This window comes from Hypomesus transpacificus, chromosome 4, assembly GCF_021917145.1.
Source record: "Hypomesus transpacificus isolate Combined female chromosome 4, fHypTra1, whole genome shotgun sequence".
Lineage (NCBI taxonomy): Eukaryota > Metazoa > Chordata > Actinopteri > Osmeriformes > Osmeridae > Hypomesus > Hypomesus transpacificus.
This window is the reverse complement of record NC_061063.1, coordinates 2,549,615-2,574,756: the sequence shown is the minus strand read 5'-3', so window position 1 is coordinate 2,574,756 and position 25,142 is coordinate 2,549,615. Positions and strand designations below refer to the sequence as shown.

The 25,142-nt window shown below is 42.1% G+C and overlaps 1 long non-coding RNA gene across 2 annotated transcripts; it reads left to right on the top strand.

Moving 5' to 3' along the window:
* Positions 1–1,583: 1,583 nt before the first annotated feature.
* On the top strand, positions 1,584–3,033 carry LOC124467373. Of its 2 annotated transcripts, XR_006956076.1 has the most exons (4): positions 1,584–2,015; positions 2,128–2,231; positions 2,354–2,452; positions 2,602–3,033. It is a non-coding gene; the product is annotated as an uncharacterized LOC124467373 (long non-coding RNA). The 2 variants fall into 2 exon arrangements; XR_006956075.1 differs by having other exon boundaries at positions 1,584–2,231.
* The last annotated feature ends 22,109 nt before the right edge of the window (positions 3,034–25,142 follow it).

Here is a 25,142-nt window from a genome sequence, read left to right as displayed (position 1 = left end):
AGAGTGGCAAAAAAGAGAAACAGAAAAGTGCCAGACCCTACCACTACCATTATCTCTAATTCACTCTCCCGAGTCTCATCTGTGTTGTATGTCTGCAAACTGCTATAGTATGGGCTTACACGAAAGATATAAAGTCAATGAATAGAATATATTTATTTGTCTTTGCACAAGTACAGTGAGTGGACGTGGTTGGGGAGAGTGTTGTGTTTCAAGTTTCCGTTAATTTGTTACTGACCGTCTTTAATGTAAGTGACGTGGTGACGTCATTGCCTACATCATTGCCTGAATTTGCATTTAGTCATCCGGCAGACACTCTTATCCAGAGCGACTTACAGTAAGTACAGGACATTACCCCTGAGGCAAGTAGGGTGAAGTGCCTTGCCCAAGGACACGTCATTTGGCACTGCGGGGAATCGATCCGGCAACCTTCTGATTACTAGCCCGACTCCCTGACCGCTCAGCCATCTGACTCCCTATCAGACACTAGTGTCTGATATCTACGTGAACTCCAACAATGTTCCTGGGCCAGAACACCGGTGGGCTGGTCTGAAGGTAAATGTTGGGGCATGACAAAGAGCCAAAAGAGGTGGAGCCTCGTTGGGACGTCACAGCGGGAAATGTTTTTGAAAGCTATCGTTTCACAGCAGCAGGTACAAATTGTGAGATTTATATAGGAAAGAAGTTGAGGTTCACTGTATGTCTATTTTACACACCAAACTGTCATTTTTCAACTATGACTAGGTAAAATCGGTTTTGCAATCAATCGACCCTTTAAGCCTACTCATATTGCATAATTCATTAAGAGCACCCAGACCCCCACCCCTCGGCTTAAGGCAACGGCCCCGGTGGATGTTGGTGGTATTGCATTTCCGATATTCTACCCGACTTCTACCCGACTCGTCCGATCGTTTTTACTCTATTACAGTTTTTTTCAATTGTTTACACACTAAAATAAACATTTCCACACAATTTGCAAAATTCTACTCCAATGAGCAAAACACCTCCACAGATTTGCACAACATTACACACAAGGTCTGCTTCACCCTTTTTGCAAAACATTACACACAGTGATTTTTAAAACTCTACACACATGTTCACACCTTAGACACAGATAAGGATTGTGAGGTTACTTCCTTGTCATTACAAAGCCCCAGATTGCCAATGACCACACTAATGAACTAATTGGATAATCACATCCACCAGGTGTGGAAGCACACATGCTAATTTGAAAACGCAGCACTCAGGTGTGCTATAAAAGGCAGCAGGTGACTTCACCTGTCTTCAACAAAAATGGAAGGAGCTAGAAGAAGAAGAGGAAGAGTGAGAATGAGAGGGGGAGCTCAAAGAGGAGATGAAAGAGGTAGAGGAAGAGGAGAAGGAGGTAGAGGAGGAGGCGACCCAGGTAGAGGAAGAGGAGAAGGAGGTAGAGGCCTAGGTAGAGCAAGAGAAGGTGGTAGAGGAAGAGGCCTGGGTAAAAGAACAGAAGAAGGAGATAGAGGAAGAGGAGAAGAAGGAGATAGAGGAAGAGGCCTAGGAAGAGGAGAAGGAGGTAGATGAAGAGGCCTAGGTAGAAGAAGAGTAGAAGGAGATAGAGGAAGAGGAGTAGAAGGAGATAGAGGAAGAGGCATAGGTAGAGGAAAAGGTAAAGAAGGACTTGAAAAGTTGATAGAACATGAACAAAGAAGACGAGGACCAAATTTGACTCAAGAAATCCGTGCAACACTTATTGACCATGTTATCAACCATGGACTGACACTGATGGAAGCTGGACAAAGAGTTCAACCAAATCTCAGCAGAAATACAGTTGCGTCTGTAATTCGGACATTTCATCCAGAAAACACGTAAGCTAACCACACAGTACAATGAAACTGACGCTTGCTGTACTAATCATCAATATTGTTTATTGTGACATTTAACAGTAGGCTGCATGTGTATTTTTTTTACATAGGATTGAGGGTCGAGGACACCAAGGTGGAAGGGGCCCTATGTTCACTCGTGCACAAGAGGCCGCAATCGTAAACATGGTTTTGACCAATAATTGTATCAGGCTGCGAGAAATCCAAGCCAATATCATCAATGATGACCAAATTTTCAATGACATCCAACGAGTATCTCTGTCAACCTTAGGTCGAATCCTCAAGAGAAATCAAATAAACATGAAGCAACTGTATCGGGTACCACTTGACAGAAATTCAGAGAGACTGAAACATCTGCTCAATGAGTATGTGGAGGTATGTATTGTTCCTCTTACTATGGTGTGGTATTGTGCACTGCTCATCATGTTCTGGCCCACAAAAAACAAACTGTGCAATAGATGTTGAATAGCATCCTATTGTATTTGACTTTGTTTCAGAGAGTCTTGCAGATGAATGCTGCAGAAATTCAACATGAATTTATATACGTGGATGAGGCTGGATTTAACCTTACGAAAACAAGAAGACAAGGGAGAAATGTAATTGGACACAGGGCAATCACCAATTTGCCAGGGCAGCGAGGGGGTAACATCACCCTTTGCGCTGCTATTACACAAAATGGGGTCCTCCACCACCATGCAAATCTGGGACCCTATAATGCAAATCTAATACTTGCATTTCTTGACAGATTGCACGAGATTGTCACAGCATTAAACCAAGTGGACCAGATGCGGTACATTGTCGTTTGGGACAATGTCTCATTCCATCGGGCTGCTCTGGTCCGGAATTGGTTCCATGAGCACCCTGAATTTGAAGTATTATACCTTCCCCATACTCCCCCGTCCTGAATCCAATAGAAGAGTTTTTTTCAGCATGGCGGTGGAAGGTATACGACCTGCGGCCCTATGACCGTTTGCCCCTCATTCAGGCCATGGAGCAGGCCTGTGATCATATCGAAGCAGCTTCTGTGCAGGGGTGGATTCGTCAGACAAGGCGATTCTTCCAACAGTGTCTTTCCAATGAAGACATAGCCTGTGATGTAGATGAAATCTTATGGCCTGATCCAGCCAGACGGAGAGATGATGAATAGTTACAGTATTTTTGTTGCTTTTACAGTAGTTTTTCTTCAGCGTCAGTGTATGTACTTCATGCAGTAATTTTTTTTGTCTACAGATTTTATTTGTTTCATTGATTTCATTGTTGGTTGATTACTGTAACTGATTATCGTAAGAAATACTGTAAGTTTTGAAATAAATAATTGAAATATTCAGTCTGCAGCATCAGTGTTGTGCAGTGATTGGTAAGTTTATAGTAGGCCTATTTGTGTACATTCTCCCTATATCTCAAACTAATCACTTTTTTGTCCCATTTTCCTTTCTCCATCTAAATTATACCTTAAATAACAATGGCCGGGATTCCCAGATTCGTTAAGAAGCTCTTAACGCTAAGAGCTTCTTAGGAGCAAGCGCTAAGAGCTTAAAGAATCTGGGAAACCCGGCCTATGTCTGGCCAAAAATCTAGCACATGCTATTTCCTAAAATTCGTTTTTTTTACAAATGTGTTTTTTATTTATCACAGCAGTGTGAAGTGTGTTGGTTAAAAAATGAGAACTAATAGCATTTTCACAAATATGTGTATATGTTTTGACTGAAGTGTGTCATTTTACAAACAATCTAGGAATTATGCAAATTGAGTGTGGTGTTTGGATAATTGTGATAATATTTTGAAAAAATTAACCCGGTTTTCAAAATTGCGTGTGAACAATTGAAAAAAATACGTGGGGCGCTAGTGTGCTGCGTATGGAGTAAGACGTCTCTGCGAGAGCTCCTCTCCGTTCAGTTTATATATGTTTAAATTTGCCGTCTCTAACAAAGTTTGCTCGAAAATATCTTCACACTTATGTTTCTATATCCCTGCATGATCGTTTGAGACCAAGACATGTCGACTGTCGCTAACTCTAAAGCCAAAGAAAAGAAAGACAGAGGCTAGCTAACAGCAGCGTGGTAGTGGCTAACGAGGACACCCCCGACGACCAACACGCCTCTTCCATGGAGGACTTGAAAAACATGCAGGATACGATCCAGAAGACCATCTACACCCGGTTCGACCTACTGGATGAGAAGTTCGCCTCTCTCCAGTCGTCGCACAACAGCATGGCGACCTGACTGGACGAAATAGATAAGACGGTTTCAGACCACGACGCCCGCCTGCAGTCTATGGAGACCGCTATCAACAAGCTACAGAAGTAAAGTGCTTTTCTTCTAACCAAGACAAATGACTTAGAGGGCCGCTCGAGGCGCAATAATGTCAAGTTTGTGGGGATCCCCGAAGGAGAGGAAAAGGGAAATCTGACTGACTTCGTGAGCGCTCTCATTCCTAGACAGGTGGCCCTCGGTCAGCATAAGAGGGGGGAACGAGGCTTCATTTGGGGAAGTTTCTGTGGGGAGGTAGGTGGGGTCTATTCGTGTTGTTTCATGTTGTCCGGAGCTGCCAGAATAAGTGTGTTTGTTTGTTGATATTTGCTTTTGGGTGTCTTGGATTGTCTCTTTTTTTCCACTCGCGTAGCCTACATGTTGGGGCCTAACGATGAAAACCAGACAGCCATGAGTACCATTTCGCAGGTCTCATGGAATGTGCGCGGTCTGGGGCATATAGTTAAACAAGGTAAGGTCTTTGCGCACTCAGTCACTTAAAGTAGACATAGTGTTTCTGCAAGAAACCCATATAAAAGCTATAGAACAGAGGCGACTGAGAGCAAACTGGGTCTATCGAGTATGTCAGTCACTGTTTACTTCCAAAGCCAGGGGTGTCGCCATTCTCTTTCGAAAGAGCATTCCATTCCAACTTACTTCAGCAACCACGGATCCAAATGGCAGGTATATTATGATTGCTGGAAGCATTCATTTGTTTCCTGTCAACTTTCTGAATATACACGGTCCAAATATAGATGACCCGAATTATTTTCTTAGAGTATTTGATCTAGTTCCGGACCTCAGCACTACCAATTTAATTGTGGGCGGTGATTTTAATTGCTACCTTGATCCATATCTTGACAGACTTTCCTCTCGTGTTCCAAACACCATAGCATCATTGAATGTTATTCAAACATTGCAATGTCGTTGTCATGACAACTTGACATTAGCTGAGACTAAATCACCTGGCAATGTCTTTGTCATGACAACTTGACATTGACTGAGACAAAATCACCTGTCAATGTCTTTGTCATGACAACTTGACATTAACTGAGACAAAATAACCTGTCACTGTCTTTGTTATGACATCTTGACATTGACTGACACAAAATAACCTCTCATAAACTAAAATAGAAGGCCTGATTATCAAACTTTAAGAACATATTTAGCTTTATGTGAGGTTGTCTTGCTGTAGCCTCTCCAGTGCACCTGTTGTCACTTTCATTTGCACCAAAACAGGTGATATTGATTCATAATTGCTTATGCTTCTTAACTGGACTGATTGATATCCCTGAAGTTTAAATGACAGTGTAGTGTAATATTGTGGTGATTATGTGTTCCATACATTTTCAGAGCAGTGTATTTAGCTTTATGTGTTAGTATTAAATACTACTGTCATATGTGGTTGGTGGATGATGGCTATCATGAGACCATTATAATTGTGTCATTAATATTTTCCTTGACCTCAAGTACAGTGGTAACATTTTCACTTGTAATAACGATTTTATTAAGTGCTATTACACTGTCAAATACTTGTATAACAGTGTCATGAATATTTTCCTTGACTTCAAGGTACACTGGTAACATTTTCACTTGTCATAAAGATATCATTAAGTGTTATTACACTGTCAAATGCTTGTATAGCAGTGTCATTAATATTTTCCTTGACCTCAAGTACAGTGGTAACATTTTCACTTGTCATAAAGATATCATTAAGTGTTATTACACTGTCAAATGCTTCTATAACTATGTCATGAACATTTTCTTTGACCTCAACTCTGTTACAATTTGGAATTGTCATAAGGATGCCATTAAGTGCTATAACATTGTCAAATGCTTTATAACAGGTCATTAACATGTTCCTTGACCTCAAGGACAGTGGTAACATTTTCACTTGTCATAAAGATATCATTAAGTGCTATTACACTGTCAAATGCTTCTATAACTATGTCATAAACATCAGTCAGATGGCTGAGCTGGTTGGTGAAGGTTGTTGGATCGATTCCTTGCTGTGCCAAATGACGTTGTGTCCTTGGGCAAGGCACTTCACCCTACTTGCCTCGGGGGGGAATGTCCCTGTATTTACTGTAAGTCGCCCTGGATAAGAGCGTCTGTTAAATGACTAAATGTAATGTAAATGTAACATGTTCCTTGACCTCAAGTACAGTGGTAACATTTTCACTTATCATAAATGGGAGGGAGTCAGGTGGAGTCAGGAGTCAGGTGCAAAATGTACGGATGCATTTGGTGAAATTCGATTGATGGGTTGCGGTGTTAAATTAAGCATGAACTTGTCTCTATTTACGTTAGCTTGCTAGATGTAAGGGTACTGTACCTATTGTAATCATAAGTTTTATTATAATTTCTATTAATGCTGCCCCTAAACTACTTGTGTAACTCAAAAGGTCCTTTGGTAATAATTGCTAGAATTTATTATAGAGCCTGAAAGTTTGAAATTGGCATTAGGCTAGGCCTGCTATAACATGTGGACAATAACGACAATATGTTCTAATCTAGCTAATATGATATTCGCTATTTGTATATTGGTGCGTTGGAGTTTGCCAAACTGAAACAACAAACCGAGACGGATCGACAAAAGATTGAACACCTAGAGGACTGTGTTAGCTAAATACCTGGAGGAGGCCAACTGGGAGGTGAAAAACAACAAGGACTTTCTGCTAATCACATGGTTTCTTACCCTAGAGTTGCCCATTACTTAACTATCTTCTGCCATATCCAGCCATATCTTATGGCTGGATTTGTATTTATTTATTTTTGTACAAAATGTACCTGCAGAGAAAATATGTTGGAACCCTCTGTTTGAGTAAAAAGTTAACGTGTATATTTTTGACAGTGTAATAACACTTAATGATATATTTATGACAAGAGAAAATGTTACCACTGCACTTGAGGACAAGGAACATGTTAATGACCTGTTATACAAGCATTCGACAATGTTATAGCACTTAATGGCATCTTTATGACAATTCCAAATTGTAACACTGTTGAGGTCAAAGAAAATGTTTATGACATAGTTATAGAAGCATTTGACAGTGTAATAGCACTTAATGATATCTTTATGACAAGTGAAAATGTTACCACTGTACTTGAGGTCAAGGAACATGTTAATGACCTGTTATAAAGCATTTGACAATGTAATAGCACTTAATGGCATCTTTATGTCAATTCCAAATTGTAACACTGTTGAGGTCAAAGAAAATGTTCGTGACATAGTTATAGAAGCATTTGACAGTGTAATAACACTTAATGATATATTTATGACAAGTGAAAAGGTTACCACTGTACTCGAAGTCAAGGAACATGTTAATGACCTGTTATAAAAGCATTTGACAGTGTTATAGCACTTAATGGCATCTTTATGACAATTCTAAATTGTCACACTATTGAGGTCAAAGAAAATGTTTATGACATAGTTATAGAAGCATTTGACAGTGTAATAACACTAAATGATATATTTATGACAAGTGAAAATGTCACCACTGTACTTGAGGTCAAGGAAAATATTCATGACACCATTATACAAGCATTTGACAGTGTAATAATACTTAATGATATCTTTATGACAAATGAACATGTTACTACTGTACTTGAGGTCAATGAAAATATTCATGACACTGCTATACAAGCGTTTGAAAGTGTACTAACACTTAATGATATCTTTATGACAATTGAAAATGTTACCAGTGTACTTGAGGTCAAGGAAAATATTAATGACACTGTTATACAAGTATTTGACAGTGTAATAGCACTTAATAAAATCGTTACGACAAGTGAAAATGTTACCACTGTACTTGAGGTCAAGGAAAATATTCATGACACAATTATAATGGTCTCATGATAGCCATCATCCACCAACCACATATGACAGTAGTATTTAATACTAACACATAAAGCTAAATACACTGCTCTGAAAATGTATGGAACACATAATCACCACAATATTACACTGTCATTTAAACTTCAGGGATATCAATCAGTCCAGTTAGGAAGCATAAGCAATTATGAATCAATATCACCTGTTTTGGTGCAAATGAAAGTGACAACAGGTGCACTGGAGAGGCTACAGCAAGACAACCTCACATAAAGCTAAATATGTTCTTCAAGTTTGATAATCAGGCCTTCTATTTTAGTTTATGAGAGGTTATTTTGTGTCAGTTAATGTCAAAATGTCATAACAAAGACAGTGAAAGGTTATTTTGTCAGGTGATTTTTTCACCTGTCCTACAGCCTAACGTCTCTACAGCGCAGAGGAATCATCACACCTGTAGAATGCAGCACAGACTGGATTAATGGAATGGTTGTTGTCCAAAAACAGAACCGGAAACTACGGATATGTATAGATTCAAGACCCTTGAACAAGGCGCTGAAGCGCAGCCACTTCCCTTTGCAGACAATTGAGGACATTCTCCCAGATCTGGCCAAAGCTAAAGTGTTTACAGTATGTGATGTCAGGTGGCTGAGCAGGTAGAGCATCGGGTTAGTAATCTGAAGGTCGCCAGTTTGATTCCCGGCCGGTGCAAATGATGTTGTGTCCTTGGGCAAGGCACTTTGCCCTACTTGCCTCGGGGAGAATGTCCCTGTACTTACTGTAAGTCGCTCTGGATAAGAGCGTCTGCCAAATGACTAAATGTAATGTAATGATGTTAAAAGTGGTTTCTGGCATGTGAAATTAGAAGAAGAGTCAAGCTTTCTGACTAAATTTGCTACGCCATTTGGACAATACCGATGGCTGAGGCTTCCAATGGGGGTCAGCCCCGCACCAGAGGTCTTTCAGGGTAAGCTCACACTGGCGCTGGAGGATCTGCCGGGTCTGTACATCATTGCTGACGATGTGCTGATCAAGGGACAAGGTGAGACACAAGAAATGGCACATAAAGACCATGATGAGAAGCTGAGACTGTTCCTGAATAGATGCAGACAAAAGAACATCAAACTGAATGTGGACAAGTTCAAGCTGAGGGAAAAAGAGGCTACTTACATAGGACATCTCCTGACAGCGGATGGTCTAAGGATACATCCAGAAAAAGTATGTGCCATTGAACAAATGCCAAAACCAACAGATGTTAAAAGCAGTTCAGAGGCTGTTGGGTATGGTAAACTACCTGGCTAAGTTCTGTTCTCATCTCTCTGACCACTGTCAGACACTCAGGCAGCTGACACACAAGGACGGTGAATGGAAGTGGACAGAGCAGCATGACCAGGCGTTTTTCAAAGTGAAAGAGACTATTTCAAACACACCGGTGCTAAAGTCCTACAGCCCAGAGGAGGAATTGATGGTGCAGTGTGATGCCTTAGACACAGGTTTGGGTGCAGCACTGGTCCAGAGGGGTAAGCCCGTAGCATTTGCAAGCAGAGCACTCACACAGACAGAGAAGGGCTATGCCCAAATAGAGAAGGAGTTCTTAGCGATTGATTTTCTGTTTGGAGAAATTCCATCAGTACACGAATGGACGCAAGGTAACAGTACAAAGTGACCACAAACCTTTAGAGAACATAGTGAAAAAGCCATTATTGAATGCACCCAAAAGACTACAAAGAATGATGATGCGTATTCAAAAGTATGATGTTGATGTTGTGTACTCACCAGGAAAAGACATGGTGTTGGCAGACACCTTGAGTCGAGCGTACCTCCCTGAGTGTTCATCCTTTGGATCAGTGGAAGCTGAAATAGAGACTGTTAATATGATGCAGCATGTACCTATCAGTTCGATCCGCTCTGCAACAACACAGGATTCGACACTGCAATAACTCATTGAAACCATACAGCAAAGATGGCCAAATGACAAGACGAAGACACCATGCGAAATCAGACCATACTTTTCAATCTAGGATGAACTGAGTCACCAAGATGGAATAGTGTTCGGGGTGAACGTGTTGTCATACCTGATGCGCTAAGGAGAGACATCAGATGCCGTCTACACTCCTCTCATTTTGGGGTGGAAGGATGCCTACGACGAGCCAGAGAGTGCGTATACTGGGAGTCAGATGGCTGAGCGGTGAGAGTCGGGCTGGTAATCAAAAGGTTGCCGGATCGATTCCCCGCCGTGCCAAATGGCGTTGTGTCCTTGGCAAGGCACTTCACCCTACTTGCCTTGGGGGGAATGTCCCTGTACTTACTGTAAGTCGCTCTAGATAAGAGCGTCTGCTAAATGACTAAATGTAAATGTATACTGGCCAGGCTTAATGACCAGATCAAGACCTATGTAGCCAAGTGTGACATCTGCAGGTCAATGGACTATAAGCAACAAAGGGAAACAATGCTCTCACATGAAATGCCAAACAGACCATGGGCTAAGTTGGGCACAAATTTGTTTCCTTTTGACAACAAGGACTATCTCATCACTGTTGATTATTAATCGAATTTTTGGGAAATAGACTATCTCTCGGACACAAAATCTACAACTGTGATAAAGAAACTGAAAGCTCACTTTGCCAGACAAGGAATCCCTGATGTTGTCATCTCAGACAACGGACCAAAATACTCATCTCAAGAATTCCACAGGTTCAGCGAACGGTGGGAATTCCTGCATAAGACTTAGTCATCTGGACACGCTCAGAGCAATGGCAAAGCGGAATCAGCCGTCAAGACAGCCAAGACACTTTTGCACAAAGCTAAACTGGCTGGACAGGATCCTTACCTTGCTCTTTTAGATCACCGTAACACACCGTCACAAGGCCTGGACACCAGTCCAGCACAAAGACTTCTCAGTTGCCGCACCAGAACACTGCTGCCCACAAAAGCAAGCCTTCTGCAGCCAAAAGTCGAACAGGTGCAGCAAGGACTAAGAAGTAACCAAGAATGCCAGTCTGCCTACTACAACAGATCAGCCAAGGATTTGGACACATTAAAACCAGGGGACTGTGTGCGAATACAGCCATTTGGACCTCCCACATTCTGGAGACTAGGTGAAATTCTCAGGGCTGTGGATGCGAGATCCTACAAAGTCCAGCTGCAGTCTGGTGGTATTCTGCGCAGGAATCGCAAACATCTCAGGCATGCCCACGGACAGACCCTCAGTGAGCCTATGGCCCAGGGCTCCAGACTGCGACCAAATGGTAGCATTTTGCGACCAGTTCTTTTAACAGTGCGAGCATTTTTTACAAACACTAGCGCATGTGCGACCTACACATTTGGAATTTATTGGATGTGCACAACATCAGCACACATTAGCAATAGACACAACGTTCTAGTAAGACAGCGATATCAGCGAGCCCTCAGCATTAGTACCGTAGCTATTAGTTTAGGAAAGTTGAGACTATTTTTCGCTAGGTACCTATAAAACTAGCTAAAAGTTGTGGAAAGTTTAGGCTATTTTTCGCTAAGTTCCTACGAACCTGTCTTAATCTGCCAGACAAGTGGATTCCCCTTCGTTCTTTTGGTGAGCAGTTTCACAAGCCTTTCTTACCCGGCGTCATGGAGCCGAGCAGCTAAATACTTATTTAGCACTAGCGTTGCTACTGTATTCCTGTCTGTTTGCGCTGTTATACTCAGCAAGCATTGTGTTGCGATGTCGTGGGAGGACTGATAGAAAAGTGCATCATACATTTAAGTCATTTAGCTAAGACTTGCATGTACAGTGCGTAATGTCACATTAAATGTATTTAAACTCAAGCTCATGTGGTGGGTCGTTGTATATCGTCGTTGTATATCAGTTGTAAAAGTGTCAGTAAAAAAAACTGACCCATCTGCAACCGACCCAAGCACACCCTACAAATTGGCGATTTTAGGATCAGACCTGTAGGGGTGCTCAGCCCCCAATGAGAATGTGACGTGAATATAGTCCCTTGCAAATGTGCTAAACCCCCTTGCTAATATAAATCCCAAATTTCACTGGATAACAATTAATACATTTATGTATTATTATGCAAAATATTGAAAGAATGAAAAAACTAAGGATGTCCCTTTCTTCATGAACTACCAGCATCAAATGATAATAAATAATAATCTTTTTATTTGTATTATTATATTTAGGGTTGTTGTGATGAAACTTGGGGGTGTTTGAGCACCTCTAAAAAGGGTCTAAAATTTGCCACTGACTTGTACCATCTTTAGTTACATTAATAATTACATTGCAGGTTAATATAAGGTGTGCCCCTACATTTTCTGCTTGCGCTCCTAACATTCTCAGTCAAGGGCTACTGTGCTCCTAGTAAAAAAAGTTAGTGTGGAGCCCTGCTATGGACAACAGAGATTGTTGTTCTTCCCCAGACTGTTCCTGAACCACACACACCCACAGACGCGGGTGACACCCACCCACCTGGTAACAAGGTCTTACCGGTGACAACAAGGGCTGGTCGCACGCTAGCCACAACGCTACAAAGACTTTGTGTACTAAGAGTTGTGGACCGCTCATGGACTTTGGCGGGACATAAGACAAATGTTGAGAAAAGTATTACCTGTTTGATAATGTGTGTGAATGGTAACAAGGAATATCATTCCAGTGAAATTGTGAAGACGATAAGTTTTTTCAGAGTAACAGTAATGAGTTCTGTCATTTAGAGATGAATTGTATTGTGTGCATTTTTGACAGTTCATTACATGTCGAACAAACTTAAAAAAGGATGTAACAATAGTAATTGTGTCAACACTGACCTGTTGGAATGTGGCACGGGAAGGGGGAGTTGAACGTGTTATGCACGTAGGTTGTGCTGTACGTCTTTGAGTAAGCAAATAAAGCGTTGCCCGTCTAGGCTGTTCAATAGTAATTTTGTATCCTTTTATGCGGAAAGGAGCAGAACTAAACATGGTGACAGAGGTCAGAGTTTGTTGAAATTCTTCAGATGTGTGATAAATGACAGCTTGTTCCGCATTGTGAATGTTCTGTGAGGGTGGTACATTGAACACTACAGAGCCTTTGAGCTAAGCTGGTCACCAACCAGAGAAGTCAAACTTGTGGCACTCAGTGAACTCACTGACCCCTATCCACTGGCCTGTTACACAGTTGGATCAAGCCGTATGGTGACCTTAAAAGGCGTATCATCATAAAAGGTTGGTCAACCACCAAATAGGATGATTAACATTAGGGCTGAACAACTAATCACAAGTTTATTTTCAGCCCTAAGAAACTGCTCTGTTTTGTACACACAGGTTTGGTAATGTGGACGGTATTATCACATCTATTTTCTCTCCACACTCTGACTGAACGATACGCATTAATCTTTTCTCTTCACAGACTAAAAGATGAATGCCCCAGCATTTCTCAAAGTAATCGTAGGTGACAACAGCAGCCAAGGATGACTTTCCAACATGGACTTCCTGGATCTGTTAATGAACTTGTTAGTGAGGTACAAAGACAGTGTGGACTTGACTAACTGCAGACTTCAGTTTATGGATGCACTATTTGTAAATGAGTTCATGAACCTCACTTCAATGGATGAAATACAGGATTCAGTCCGGAGTCAGTCACCTAGCTCTCGGTCATCTTGGCCAAGCATCTTTCTTGTTCCTCAGTTTAGTTATGATGCAGAGTTGAAACTGAAGCAGGGCAATGCAGTTTACAGGGGAAAAGGTACATTGCTTTTTCCAGATCCCAAACGGAAGTCGAACATTCTTGAGGGCCTAGTGCAAGAAATAGTTAGGTACAAACTTTATGTCACTGACAAAGACTTAAATACAGTTGGATAGGCCCTGATCTCAAAGTACCCATGCCTGACTGAGAAAAGCTCCCTCTCTGGATATGCAGGATGGAAATGGAGCTTGAAGAACAAAGTAGCAATCTATCGCACTCACCTGAGAAAGCTTGGGTGTACTGATGTGACAATAAACTCTCAAGTCCAAACCAGAGGGCAAATTGAGCCCTGCTTTTGGCATTAAAAAACCAAGAAGGTCTGAAGTGAACTACTGACCTCCCTATCCTATCGGAGAATCTGAGAAGAGTCTTGAGAGTGTGAGAGTAGAGCTTGTTTCAGATGTTAAAAAGAAGAACAACAGGGAGGTGATAAGGATGAAGATGGAAAAGATGTTTGCTCATAGGAGACAGGAAGTGGTTAGCGGCACACCAATGATACAAGACTTTCAGGCAATATGGCCAGCACTTTTTGAAGTAAGCGAGGTATGTGATTTCGAATCGTGACCAAGAATCAATTTAAATCGTGAGGTGAGGTACCAAACGATTCCCACCCCTAATAATGAACAAACGAGAGTTAAATCTGTCTGTATGATTGATAATCCAAGTTCCGTTTTCAATATTGTCTCATTTTCAGAATAAATGCTGAATTCAATCGCATCACCACAATGCCCCTGCAGTCTAGATTTATCTCGTTACGTGCATTCTGAGAAGCTGATCGGACTGTTTAAAAAGAGAGGAGGACAAATTAGCAGATGCCTACAGAGCATCATGGCACCCATGGTTGAAGTAAGTATACTCCCTGGGGGGGGGGGGGGGGGGGGGGACGACGACATTTAATTGAAAGAAAAACAACAGGGCTCTAGCAAAACTAAATTGGGACGAGAATGGGTAATGAAGGCACTCTGCGTCTACTTCAAAGAAGACCCAGAAAATCTTGTTTTCGAGAGTATGTGGTGAGTATTATTGCTTAGGTGTAGTATTTCGAGATGTTATCTTTCATATTTTGTATACGCTCTAAAAATACATCTTATCTGTCACATATAGTAGTGATTTCTATATGAAAATGGGTTGCTGTGTGTGTGAATTACTGTTGCTTCAGACATTTACAAGAAAAAATTGTAATACTAAATGCTGGGTATTTCCAGCTTTTAAAGGGCCGATTGACTTGTTTTTTGGGGTATTTCACACTGTTCCTTAAGGTCTCCGAATAGAGTATGTAACATTGGTTGGGTTGAAAATGGCCTGGGTGCTGTTCTATGCCCCCTGATAGATCCTTTGAAATGTTCCCGGGAAAAAACACTAGCTTTTCCTTTTATGGTATGCTCATTAATATTTAGATAAGCTGCGCGCTGATTGGTTGGTTTTCAACGAGTGAAGCTGGGGAGGAAAAACACAACAAGGCCAACAGCAGCACTCGCTGAAACACCGAAGTTGGATACTTGAAATAAAAACGTGCAAATAAATCTTTTGTGTCTACACAACACTGTTTTAAACAGATTGACTACATATCATTTGAAATGATAATTTTACTTGTTTCCACTTCTGTTGTTGAAGCAAACTGGATTGACTTAGGTGGGTAGAACGTTAGGCTACAGCTTAGCAACCAAACCATATCGTGATTCTACTCGGCTTCAGTTAGCTAGTTAGCTCTAGATATCTTGCTGAAAAATAACATGACAAAGATCTGGACAAACATGCATCGTGAATTGCAGATTTACATTACACAGATTATTTATTTGGGAGAAACAAGCTAAACTTGTTTACATGCCTACAGTCTAGGTGTTACTAGTAACAGTTACTAGCAATGCTAATGTATCCTGTATCTAGCACCTGCCTTTCTCCAGTTCTTTCAAATAGATTATCTAGACAGGCGTTAGCAATAAGCCAGACTGCTGTTCGTTTTCTGGCTATTTTTTCGGAAGCTTCCCTTCTAATGCCGACTACAGCTAGTCTAGCAAGAGTCATTTGATGTGTGTAGAAACGTATTTAGCATTCTACCTGGTATGCTATATACAGGAAACGTTAGCATTGCTAATAACTGTTTGCACAACATCATACAATCCTTACAGCTTGCGGTTGCAATGAGCATACGGTCGGAACAGCACCTCTTTCCAGGTTCAGCTTCCTAGCAAATCCTGATTTGAACAATCCTGAACAAATGAATGATTGAGTGTCGAACTTCACCAGGATCTTCTCATAGACAACAGCAGCCATGCCTGTTGAATGTTTGGCTCCTTGGGAAGACTGTGAGTGTTAGCCTTCCCTGTACAGCCTGGAACACAGCATTGGAACACAGCATTTACGACCGTGGTCCATTTTCAATATCCTTGTTATAATTCAAAACGTTCTCCTTTGTAATTCCTTATAAGTAGCCTACACAGAGCAGCGCGCAGCTAAACTAGTATCGGAGATAGACGCTACCTCGGGCTGGTCTGGATGTACATTTGGGGCGTGACAAAGATACAGACCAGAGCCAAAGAGGGCGGTCCCCCGTCCTACGTCACACGGGTGGCTTTGTTGAAAAGCTAGCGTTTTACAGGCATTTTTTTTCTTTTTGAGATTAGCATAGGAAAGAGGTGTCAATGGACTTTGATATTCACTGTATGTTAATTTTACCCACCGAACTGTCGTTATTCAACAAGGTAAAATCGGTTTTGCAATCAATCGCCCCTTTAAAATGTAGAAAGATAATTCTATCCTTCCTTGAGCTTCTGAAAATTATGAGACATGTTTCCCTCTTATGTTTAGCCATTTCATATTGAGCAATAACAGACAAATTAGTGAGCATATTTGTTATATTTTTACTTCACTAAACACACATGGCATGTACTGTAATCTCAGTTTGTTTCATTTTGTGTATTCAACAGACAGCTGATGAGTCCCTCACCCAAGAAACCCTTGAGGAGACCACTATAGGAATATACGTCTTTAAACAAAGGGATGCCAGTAATAAACCAGACAACATTGGAATCGTCCTCGAGGGCCAGGTTGTGTTGCAGGAGATGGACAACATTGCTTTAGCTGCTGCCATGTTGTTTGGCCTTATCTACGCGTTGAACCTGAACTACCCTCGTAAACTGAAATACAACTTCGAAGTGCTTCAAAAGTTGGTCATGAAGTGAAGGTATCACACTCTCCAAGAAGGCCCAAGTCCGTAAAAACAGACTTCATCAGTGAACTGTTGACTGACTCCGGTGAATCCTTTTCCCTCTGTTTCATAAGTAATGTTCAGTAATTGTTCAGAAAAATGGCTATCCAGCTTGATTGCTTGATTGTAAAACTAAATTTGTCATCTACCTCTTCTAGCAGAGGAGTCGGACGCAGCTTGGACAGGGCCAACAAACTTAATCTGTTCTACAACAGATTCGACACACCGGCTCCTGCACATCCCCCCTCTAACTCAGCTGCTGTAGGCTCTTAAGCTCCTCTGAGTACTCAGCTCCCCCCTCCCCATCAGGCTAACGGCCCTCTTCAGACTCAAGACTCCCCCCCCTCCCCCACCTGTAACCTCTGCTGTGTGCCTGACTGCTGACAAGGTGAGAGGACAGCTGATGAGACTCCACTCAAACAAGGATGCAGGCCCCGATGGCATTTGCCCCGGGGTGCTAAAAGCCTGTGCCCCTAGCTATGTGGAGTCCTTCAACATGTCTTCAACCTGAGTCTCCAGAGGGTCCCTGTTCTGTGGAAGACTTCTTGCCTGTAATGGAAATGTTGGTCATATGCATAGATGTATGTGTATGAAATCTATAATCTTCTATGTTCATTGGTAAGAGACAGGAAGGCAAGATAATTAAGTTGAGTTCAAAGGAATGTGAGGTGCTGATGGCTCTGTGGGCAGCTTGCCCTGGGGGATGGGTGAAGCATTTTATATGGCCTTCTGTCCTCTGGTTACTGTAAGGGGTCAATGAGACAGTTGCTCTGAACTTTGGCTAGAAGGACTGTGTCCTGTTTCATTGTTTGTGTTAATTAAAAGTATTGTTTGAAGATGGTCACACAAAGGACAGTTGACCATTTGACTGGTCAACCCCTGTGGCTTTATTATCTACTGCTCTGGAGAGAGCTGTGACATCAAAGAACTTTGGGACACACTGGACACTTGGTATTGTGTTAAGCTGTCACTAAGTTGAGTTAGCCAATCACAGAGTTTGCTACATTGATTGATTGACCTTATAGAATGCCATTTGATCTTAAGTTTATATAAGGCAGTGCATGTGTGCTGGCTGATCATCACTCCTGCGAACGACCTGTGTAGATGACACCTCCTTCGCTGTGATTGATCAGCAAAGCTTTGTTTATGTAATTGTATAGTCTAATAAATTGTATTAAAACCATATCCCTTGACTATTCAGATCTACACAGTGCCACTCGAATTCTTCCTTAACATGCCTCGTTCCTGTGCCAATGACACCGTGTCCCAGTGGCTCCAAGGACTACAGACCGTTGGCTCTGACCTCCCGGGTAATAAAGACCCTGGAGAGACTAGTGCTGAAAGAGCTGCGGCCCATGGTCAGACCCCTCTTGGATCCCATTCAGTTCGCCTACAGGCCCCGGCTGGGAGTTGAGGACGCCATCATCTTCCTGCTTAATCGCATCCACACCCACCTGGACAAGCCGGCAAGCACAGTGAAGATCATGTTTCTTGACTTCTCCAGTGCTTTTGACACCATCCGACCTGCCCTGCTGGGGGAGAAGCTGGCAGCGATGCAGGTGGATGCCCCCCTCGTGTCCTGGATTGTGGACTACCTGACTGGCAGACCACAGCATGTGCGCCTGCAGCACTGTGTGCCAGACAGCGTGGTCAGCAATACTTGGGCCCCTCAGGGGACGGTCCTCTCTCCCTTCCTCTTCACCATCTACACCACAGATTTCAGCCACCACACAGAGTCCTGCCACCTTCCGAAGTTTTCTGATGACTCTAATGTGGTGGGATGTATCAGCGGTGGTGATGAGACTGAGTACAGGGCTGTGGTGGGGAACATCATGTAAGTAAAACCATATGCAGCTCAACGCGACAAAGTCCAAGGAGCTGGTTGTGGATCTTTGGAGGGCTGAGGCACCAGTGACCCCGGTTTCCATTCAGGGGGTCAGTGTGGACATTGTTGAGGATTACAAGTACCTGGGGCCGGTTGCACAAAGCACCTTAAGTTAAGATTTTCCTTAAGGACAGTGTTAAGGTTTCCTTAAAATATAATCGGTTGCACAAAGTGTCATGCTCTTTTCCCCCTAGTGGCGGGTTGTTTGTTTTCCCCGGTTGTGGGTCTGGCCATGGTCTCCAGTCCCAATTACCCACTCACTCTGCCTCAGTCTTCACACCTGTCTCCCATCATCTCATCAGCCCTGCAGTTTATCAACCCTGGTTTTCACATCATTCATCGCCGGATAATAGTTTCGTCTATCCTCGGTAGTATACTCTAGGTTCCAGTAGACCAGTATTTTTAAGTGTGACATTCCTGTACTAACTTTTTGCCTGTGCCTCCAGGATTACCAACCTTGCCTCCCAGCCAGACCCCGCACAGCCTACCCTGCCGTCCTGTCTGTTTTTTCATCACCATCAGTCCCCTCTGCACTTACCCCAACATTAAACCCCTCTGGACCATCCCTCCGTTTTTTGCGTGTCTGTGTTGTGCACTTGGGTCCACCACCACCCCGTAACACAAAGCACCCTTAAGTATTTTCCTTAAGGTTTCCTTAAATGTTCCCTTAAGTATTTAAGGTGTTCTCCTTATCTTGGTATACTTAAGGATTCCCTTAAAGTTTGTTAAGCGTTGCACGAAAGACCTTAGCAAACAAAGTAAGGAAGAAAACTTATGGTACCTCTGACTTATTCTTTACCGCAATATGGCTGCGTTTATGGAGATAAATTAACCCATCCCACACCTATGGCACTCTGTAAAGCTACTGTGCTGCAGTCTAAACATGAATACTATTTATGCTTTGGCTACTGCTGTAAATAAAGTAGCTATAATATAAATATTATATAGCCTAGACTCACGCCGGTAAATGCAGTGTAGCGTAACTGTTGATCTCATTTTGATTAGTTACCTAAGAAGTAGGCTAGCGCTCACTTTTTAAAAACGTTACTGAGTAGCAACAAGACCTATGACTAAAGTTGATACCACCAGTTTTATTGGACTCCCTCCTGAAATTGGGAAATCTCTTATTTGGACATAACAGTCAAGTTATCATAGCTAGCTCTAGCATATACATTTTTTTTCTTGAATTTTTCTTGAATTGACCGCTCCACCAAACTTACATTTTAGTATGTGCTTTCTTTTTGTATTCTTGTAGAAACACAATATTTTCCTCCTCTGACCAATTTGTTTTTCTTGCTTTCTTTTCGTAGGTCTGTAAGCTAGCTACTAGCTAGCTCTAGCTACGAAGGTGATGCACTAGCGATACAACTAAACAACGGCGGTCTCCGTGGAAACGGTCTAATTTTACTGCTGTGAAATCACGTTCAATGTAGTAAATCCCTTAACGTTTCACCTTAACTAAGGAAACCATTTAAGGGATTCTGTGCAACCCCCTTAAGTAAATCCTTAAGCTAAGGAGAAATTTACCCTTAAGTGTCATACTTAAGGATACTTAAGGTGTTTTGTGCAACCGGCCCCTGGGAGTACATTTAGACTATAAACTGGACTTGGCCAAGAACACTCAAGCTGTCTACAGGAAGGGCCAGAGCCGCCTCTATTTTCTGAGGTGCTGGTCAAGCAAAGGAGCACCTTCAGCGGAAGACACTGACGTACAGGCGAGCTGCTGTAATAAAGAGTTTCCTTTGGGGGATTAATAAAGTGTTTCTGATTCTGATTGTTGTTTGCCTTCTTTTGGGGTGGGTGGAAGGATTTTTTTCTGTTATATTATGGAGCTGAAATAGAAGTTCTGTACTTGCATACACGCATGATTTTCTTTACTGTGAACGCTGATCATTAGAAACGAGCCATTACTATTTTGTGTGCTTGCACACATTTTGGATCATTTACAAACCTACATATACATACATTTTACTTGCATACATATACACGCAAACGCGTACATACATTTACTTACATACATGCATACACACACAGACACTAGGGCTGCACGATTATGGCCAAAATGATAATCACGATTATTTTGATCAATATTGAGATCACGATTAATTATCATGTTTATTTGTTGATTTTAACCTAATCAAATTTGATTGTCACAATACATTGTACCTGCAGAATGGATGTGAATAAAACTCAAAATATGCAATCAATAAAAAACAAACGATCTCCGTCACCACTAGCGTTTTCATATCGTTGTCCAAAAGTTTGCCGTCCACACTACATTTACATTACATTTACATTTATGCATTTAGCAGACGCTTTTATCCAAAGCGACTTCCAAGAGAGAGCTTTACAAAAGAGCATAGGTCACTAATCATAACGAAGTAGTCCCAAACATTGCAAGCAGCCAAAACATGAAGCATACATTGTGAAAAAACTAAACAAGTGCCAAAAGGGAAGACCCATAAGAGCTTGCAGTTATACAAGTTACAAATTAAAAAACATGAACCACAAAAAGTGCAGGACTGTACCTGTAGAAGAACAATCAACAGTAAAATATTTCACAGCGAGTACAAGACTTAACTTTGTTATAACTAACCTACAAGGGCAACAAGTCACTCAATAAGAGTCATTGTGATCCTGGAGGAAACTAGCATCAGGTCCAGCCAAGCATTCCTAAGTGCCGTTGTACTCCCGGAACAAGTGCGTCTTGAGCCTTTTCTTGAAGGTTGGGAGACAGTCAGTGTCTCTGATGGAGGTGGGGGACACTGACTGTTCATGTTCATCTTGACATCGTCATCTAGCTATAGAGCAAAAGCTAGCCCCAATGCCATAGCAACTGAACGTCATCGTATCTGAAAAACCCCGTTCACACTACTACACGAACCCGGCGTTTTCAAATGTCTCCGGGTAGGGGAGCTTATTCGAAAGCTCCGCTTTCAGTGTCCGAATACACCAGCTCTTCCTGGGGGACCCCGAGGCGTTCCCAGGCCAGCCGAAAGACACAGTCCCTCCAGCGTGTCCTGGGTCTTCCCTGGGGCCTCTTCCCAGTGGGACGTGCCCAGAACACCTCACCTGGGAGGCATCCTGATCAGATGCCCGAGCCACCTCAGCTGGCTCCTCTCGACGCAGAGGAGCAGCGGTTCTACTCTGAGCCCCTCCCGGATGACCGAGCATCTCTAAGGGATAGCCCGGACACCCTGCGGAGAAAGCTCATTTCGGCCGCTTGTATTCGCAATCTCGTTCTTTCGGTCACTACCCATAGTTCGTGACCATAGGTGAGGGTAGGAACGTAGATCGACTGGTAAATAGAGAGCTTCGCCTTTCAACTCAGCTCCTTCTTCACCACGACGGACCGATGCAGAGCCCGCATCACTGCGGACACCGCACCGATTCTTCCCTCACTCGTGAACAAGACCCCGAGATACTTGAACTCCTCCGCTTGGTTCAGGATCTCCTCCCCGACCCCCGACTCTTTTTTATTTCATAATTTATTCCATAGCCATATTTATTTATGTATGTTTTTATCTATTTATTTACCTATTCATTTATTGATTTAATTTTGACTAACTCGGCGTTCCATAGTCTGAACATGCCAACATCAAGTTTTTTGGCATCAACTCAACTTGTCGTATTTAGAGGAGGAGGAATGCTGCTTGTGACCCCAAGAACACCATCCCCACCGTCGAACACGGTGGTAGAAACATGCTCTGGAGGTGTTTTTCAGCTAAGGGGAAACTGAAATGGAAGATGCCCTGTTCCTTTATAAGTCCGACGCCTGGCAGCATTTCGGTTTTCCAGTCACTCGACAAGACGATGGTAAAAGCACCTGCTAAATGAAACGAATAAATGACAAAAACAGACAAAACACGAAGTGTGCGTAAATACTGTCAAAAATAAATCTGCCACACACAATGTTGAACACAGTGTTTTTACAGTATTTATCAGTGTTGTAGTCAATACAGGGCTCACTATACGACCAAAATTTTTACCAACATTTTTCCTAGGTCGGACCGTGGCACCTAACTACGGTGGCCCTGAAGTGCAGATCACGCCCCCTAATATGAGTACATCCCCCAAATGAAAACACTCCCCCCTAATATGAGTCAACTCCCCCCAAATCAGATGACTAGTTCACCTCCCCCAATACAAAAACACGCTCCCCTAAATGGAAAACAACGTTACATTAACTCAAAAACACATTACATTAACTCTGAACGGAAAGGGTAGGTACTACACTTTAGCGCTGATTGGATGCAGTAGGCTAACTAACAAGAAATAAGAAATTGATCGACAGAAGTACAAAATGCAATAGCCTGACAGAGTTACGTGCACCAGGACATTTATTTGGGTATCGAAGCATGTAGCATAGGCTACGTATGCAAAAGCATAAATTGCGTGTTAAACCTAAACATTGATAGCCAAACAACTAGTCCACGTAACTCTGTCATTATCATGAACTTGATCGTTTTGGTTGGAAGGAAAGAGGAAACATTAATGTTTACAATTCAGAGTCATGACACTACTCTTTATTTTAATCAGGGTCATTCCTATGGAATAATCTCAGATATGCTGTTAACGTTTCACAATATAAGTAGCCGATGCGCACGCTAAAAACACAGTTGAAGGAAGCAGGACTTTTCAGAAGAAAAAACTAATAGTCCACTACAGAATAACGAAATGCCACAATGACAGAGTAACATGGACCAGGATAGTTGTTTGGCTATCGATTTTTACATCTAACACAAAATACTTTTGCCTAAGTAGCCTACTATTTGCTACCAAACAAACAGCCAAACAAATGTTCTGGTGCACGTAACTCTGCCAGGCTATTGCATTTTGTACTTCTGTCGATCAATTTAATATTTCTTGTTAGTTAGCCTACTGCATCCAATCAGCGCTAAAGTGTAGTACCTACCCTTTCCGTTCAGAGTAAATGTTATGTGTTTTTGAGTTAATGTAATGTCGTTTTCCATTTGGGGAGCGTGTTTTTGTATTGGGGGGAAGTGAACAAGTCATCCGATTTGGGGGGAGTTGACTCGTATTCCGGGGGAGTGTTTCATTTGGGGGATGTACTCATATTAGAGGGTGTATTTGCACTTCAGGGCCACCGTACCTAACCCCCTTGCATCCGCTGCCTCTCCACGAACAAAGCGTTTGTTCTCCTTTGACGGAACTCACACTCATGGTTGGATCATATTGTGGTCTAAACCAATCAGAGACAGAGATGAGGCGGGTCTTTGCCTCTGATTGGCTGTGGTCCAAATATTCTTGTAAGCCTTTAATGCTCCGTGCTGTGTGATTGAAATTGCGACCTGAGCACCAGAGAATCAGTTATGGCAGACCAAGCCCCCACCCCTCGACTCTCGGCTTGAGGCAACAGCCCCCATGGACGTAGGTGGTATTGCATTTCCGATTTGCTACCCGACTTGTCCGGTCGTTTTTATTCTATTAACTCCAGTCAACATATCTAAAACTATCTCCCCCAATAATTTTTGTTCGATTCTCGAACCTGGCTCATACTACTGGCTTTTTCAATGAAGAATTTTTCCTGATTTTTGCTAAGATTGAAACCAATCCGAAATGGGTAAACTAGCAGCCCATTTATTTGCTTATGTCAAGAAAAGTTGCCTGGAAACGTGCTCGCGGATACTAACAATGAACAAGCACAAAAGGGAGCATCGGCAAATCGCTGATTTAGCTGAGCTGAATGAGAACAAGGAGAAAGGATTTGATAATCTACAGCTATACCTGCCTTTATTGTAGCACGTTTTACAAATGGTTGCACATACATGACGGTTGTTTGTAGAGTTAATTTCAGTTATTTTAAAGCAGATTTAACCATTTTGTAATGAACACTATTATGCTCATGGCATGACAAATGTAATTATAGCCTAATATAATTAGTTATAATATCGTGGCATGTTACGGCGTCATTATATATTGTTGACATGGTATTCTGAGGCAAAGACAAATAAATCATGTCTGATAACGTCAATATATTGTTATGGTCGTTATATTGTTAGTACTTTAAGTCAGTTAACACCACAACGATGGCATTAACAATAAGCTAGTAATAGTAAACAACACTCATCATCATTATAATAGTAACAAAGGTATAAGCTTAATTTGCTTTGCAAAGCTAGAACAACGACGGAGCCAGATATTCAGGTTTACAGTTTATTTATCCGACACAATACATAAGCAGTTAAATTATAAACACGTAGCAATAAGAACAACGTATAGGCCATGCACGTATAATACTACACTTATTAGTATTGATTTTCGTAAAGTTCACATGTAGGCTATCTGCTTCTTGATCGGACTTGTACCACATTCTGACAGTTTTCTGCAATGCCTTAGCTCCAGCTCACAAGCTCGCGACTGGTTGTCGCAAAGTATGACGTATACAGCTAG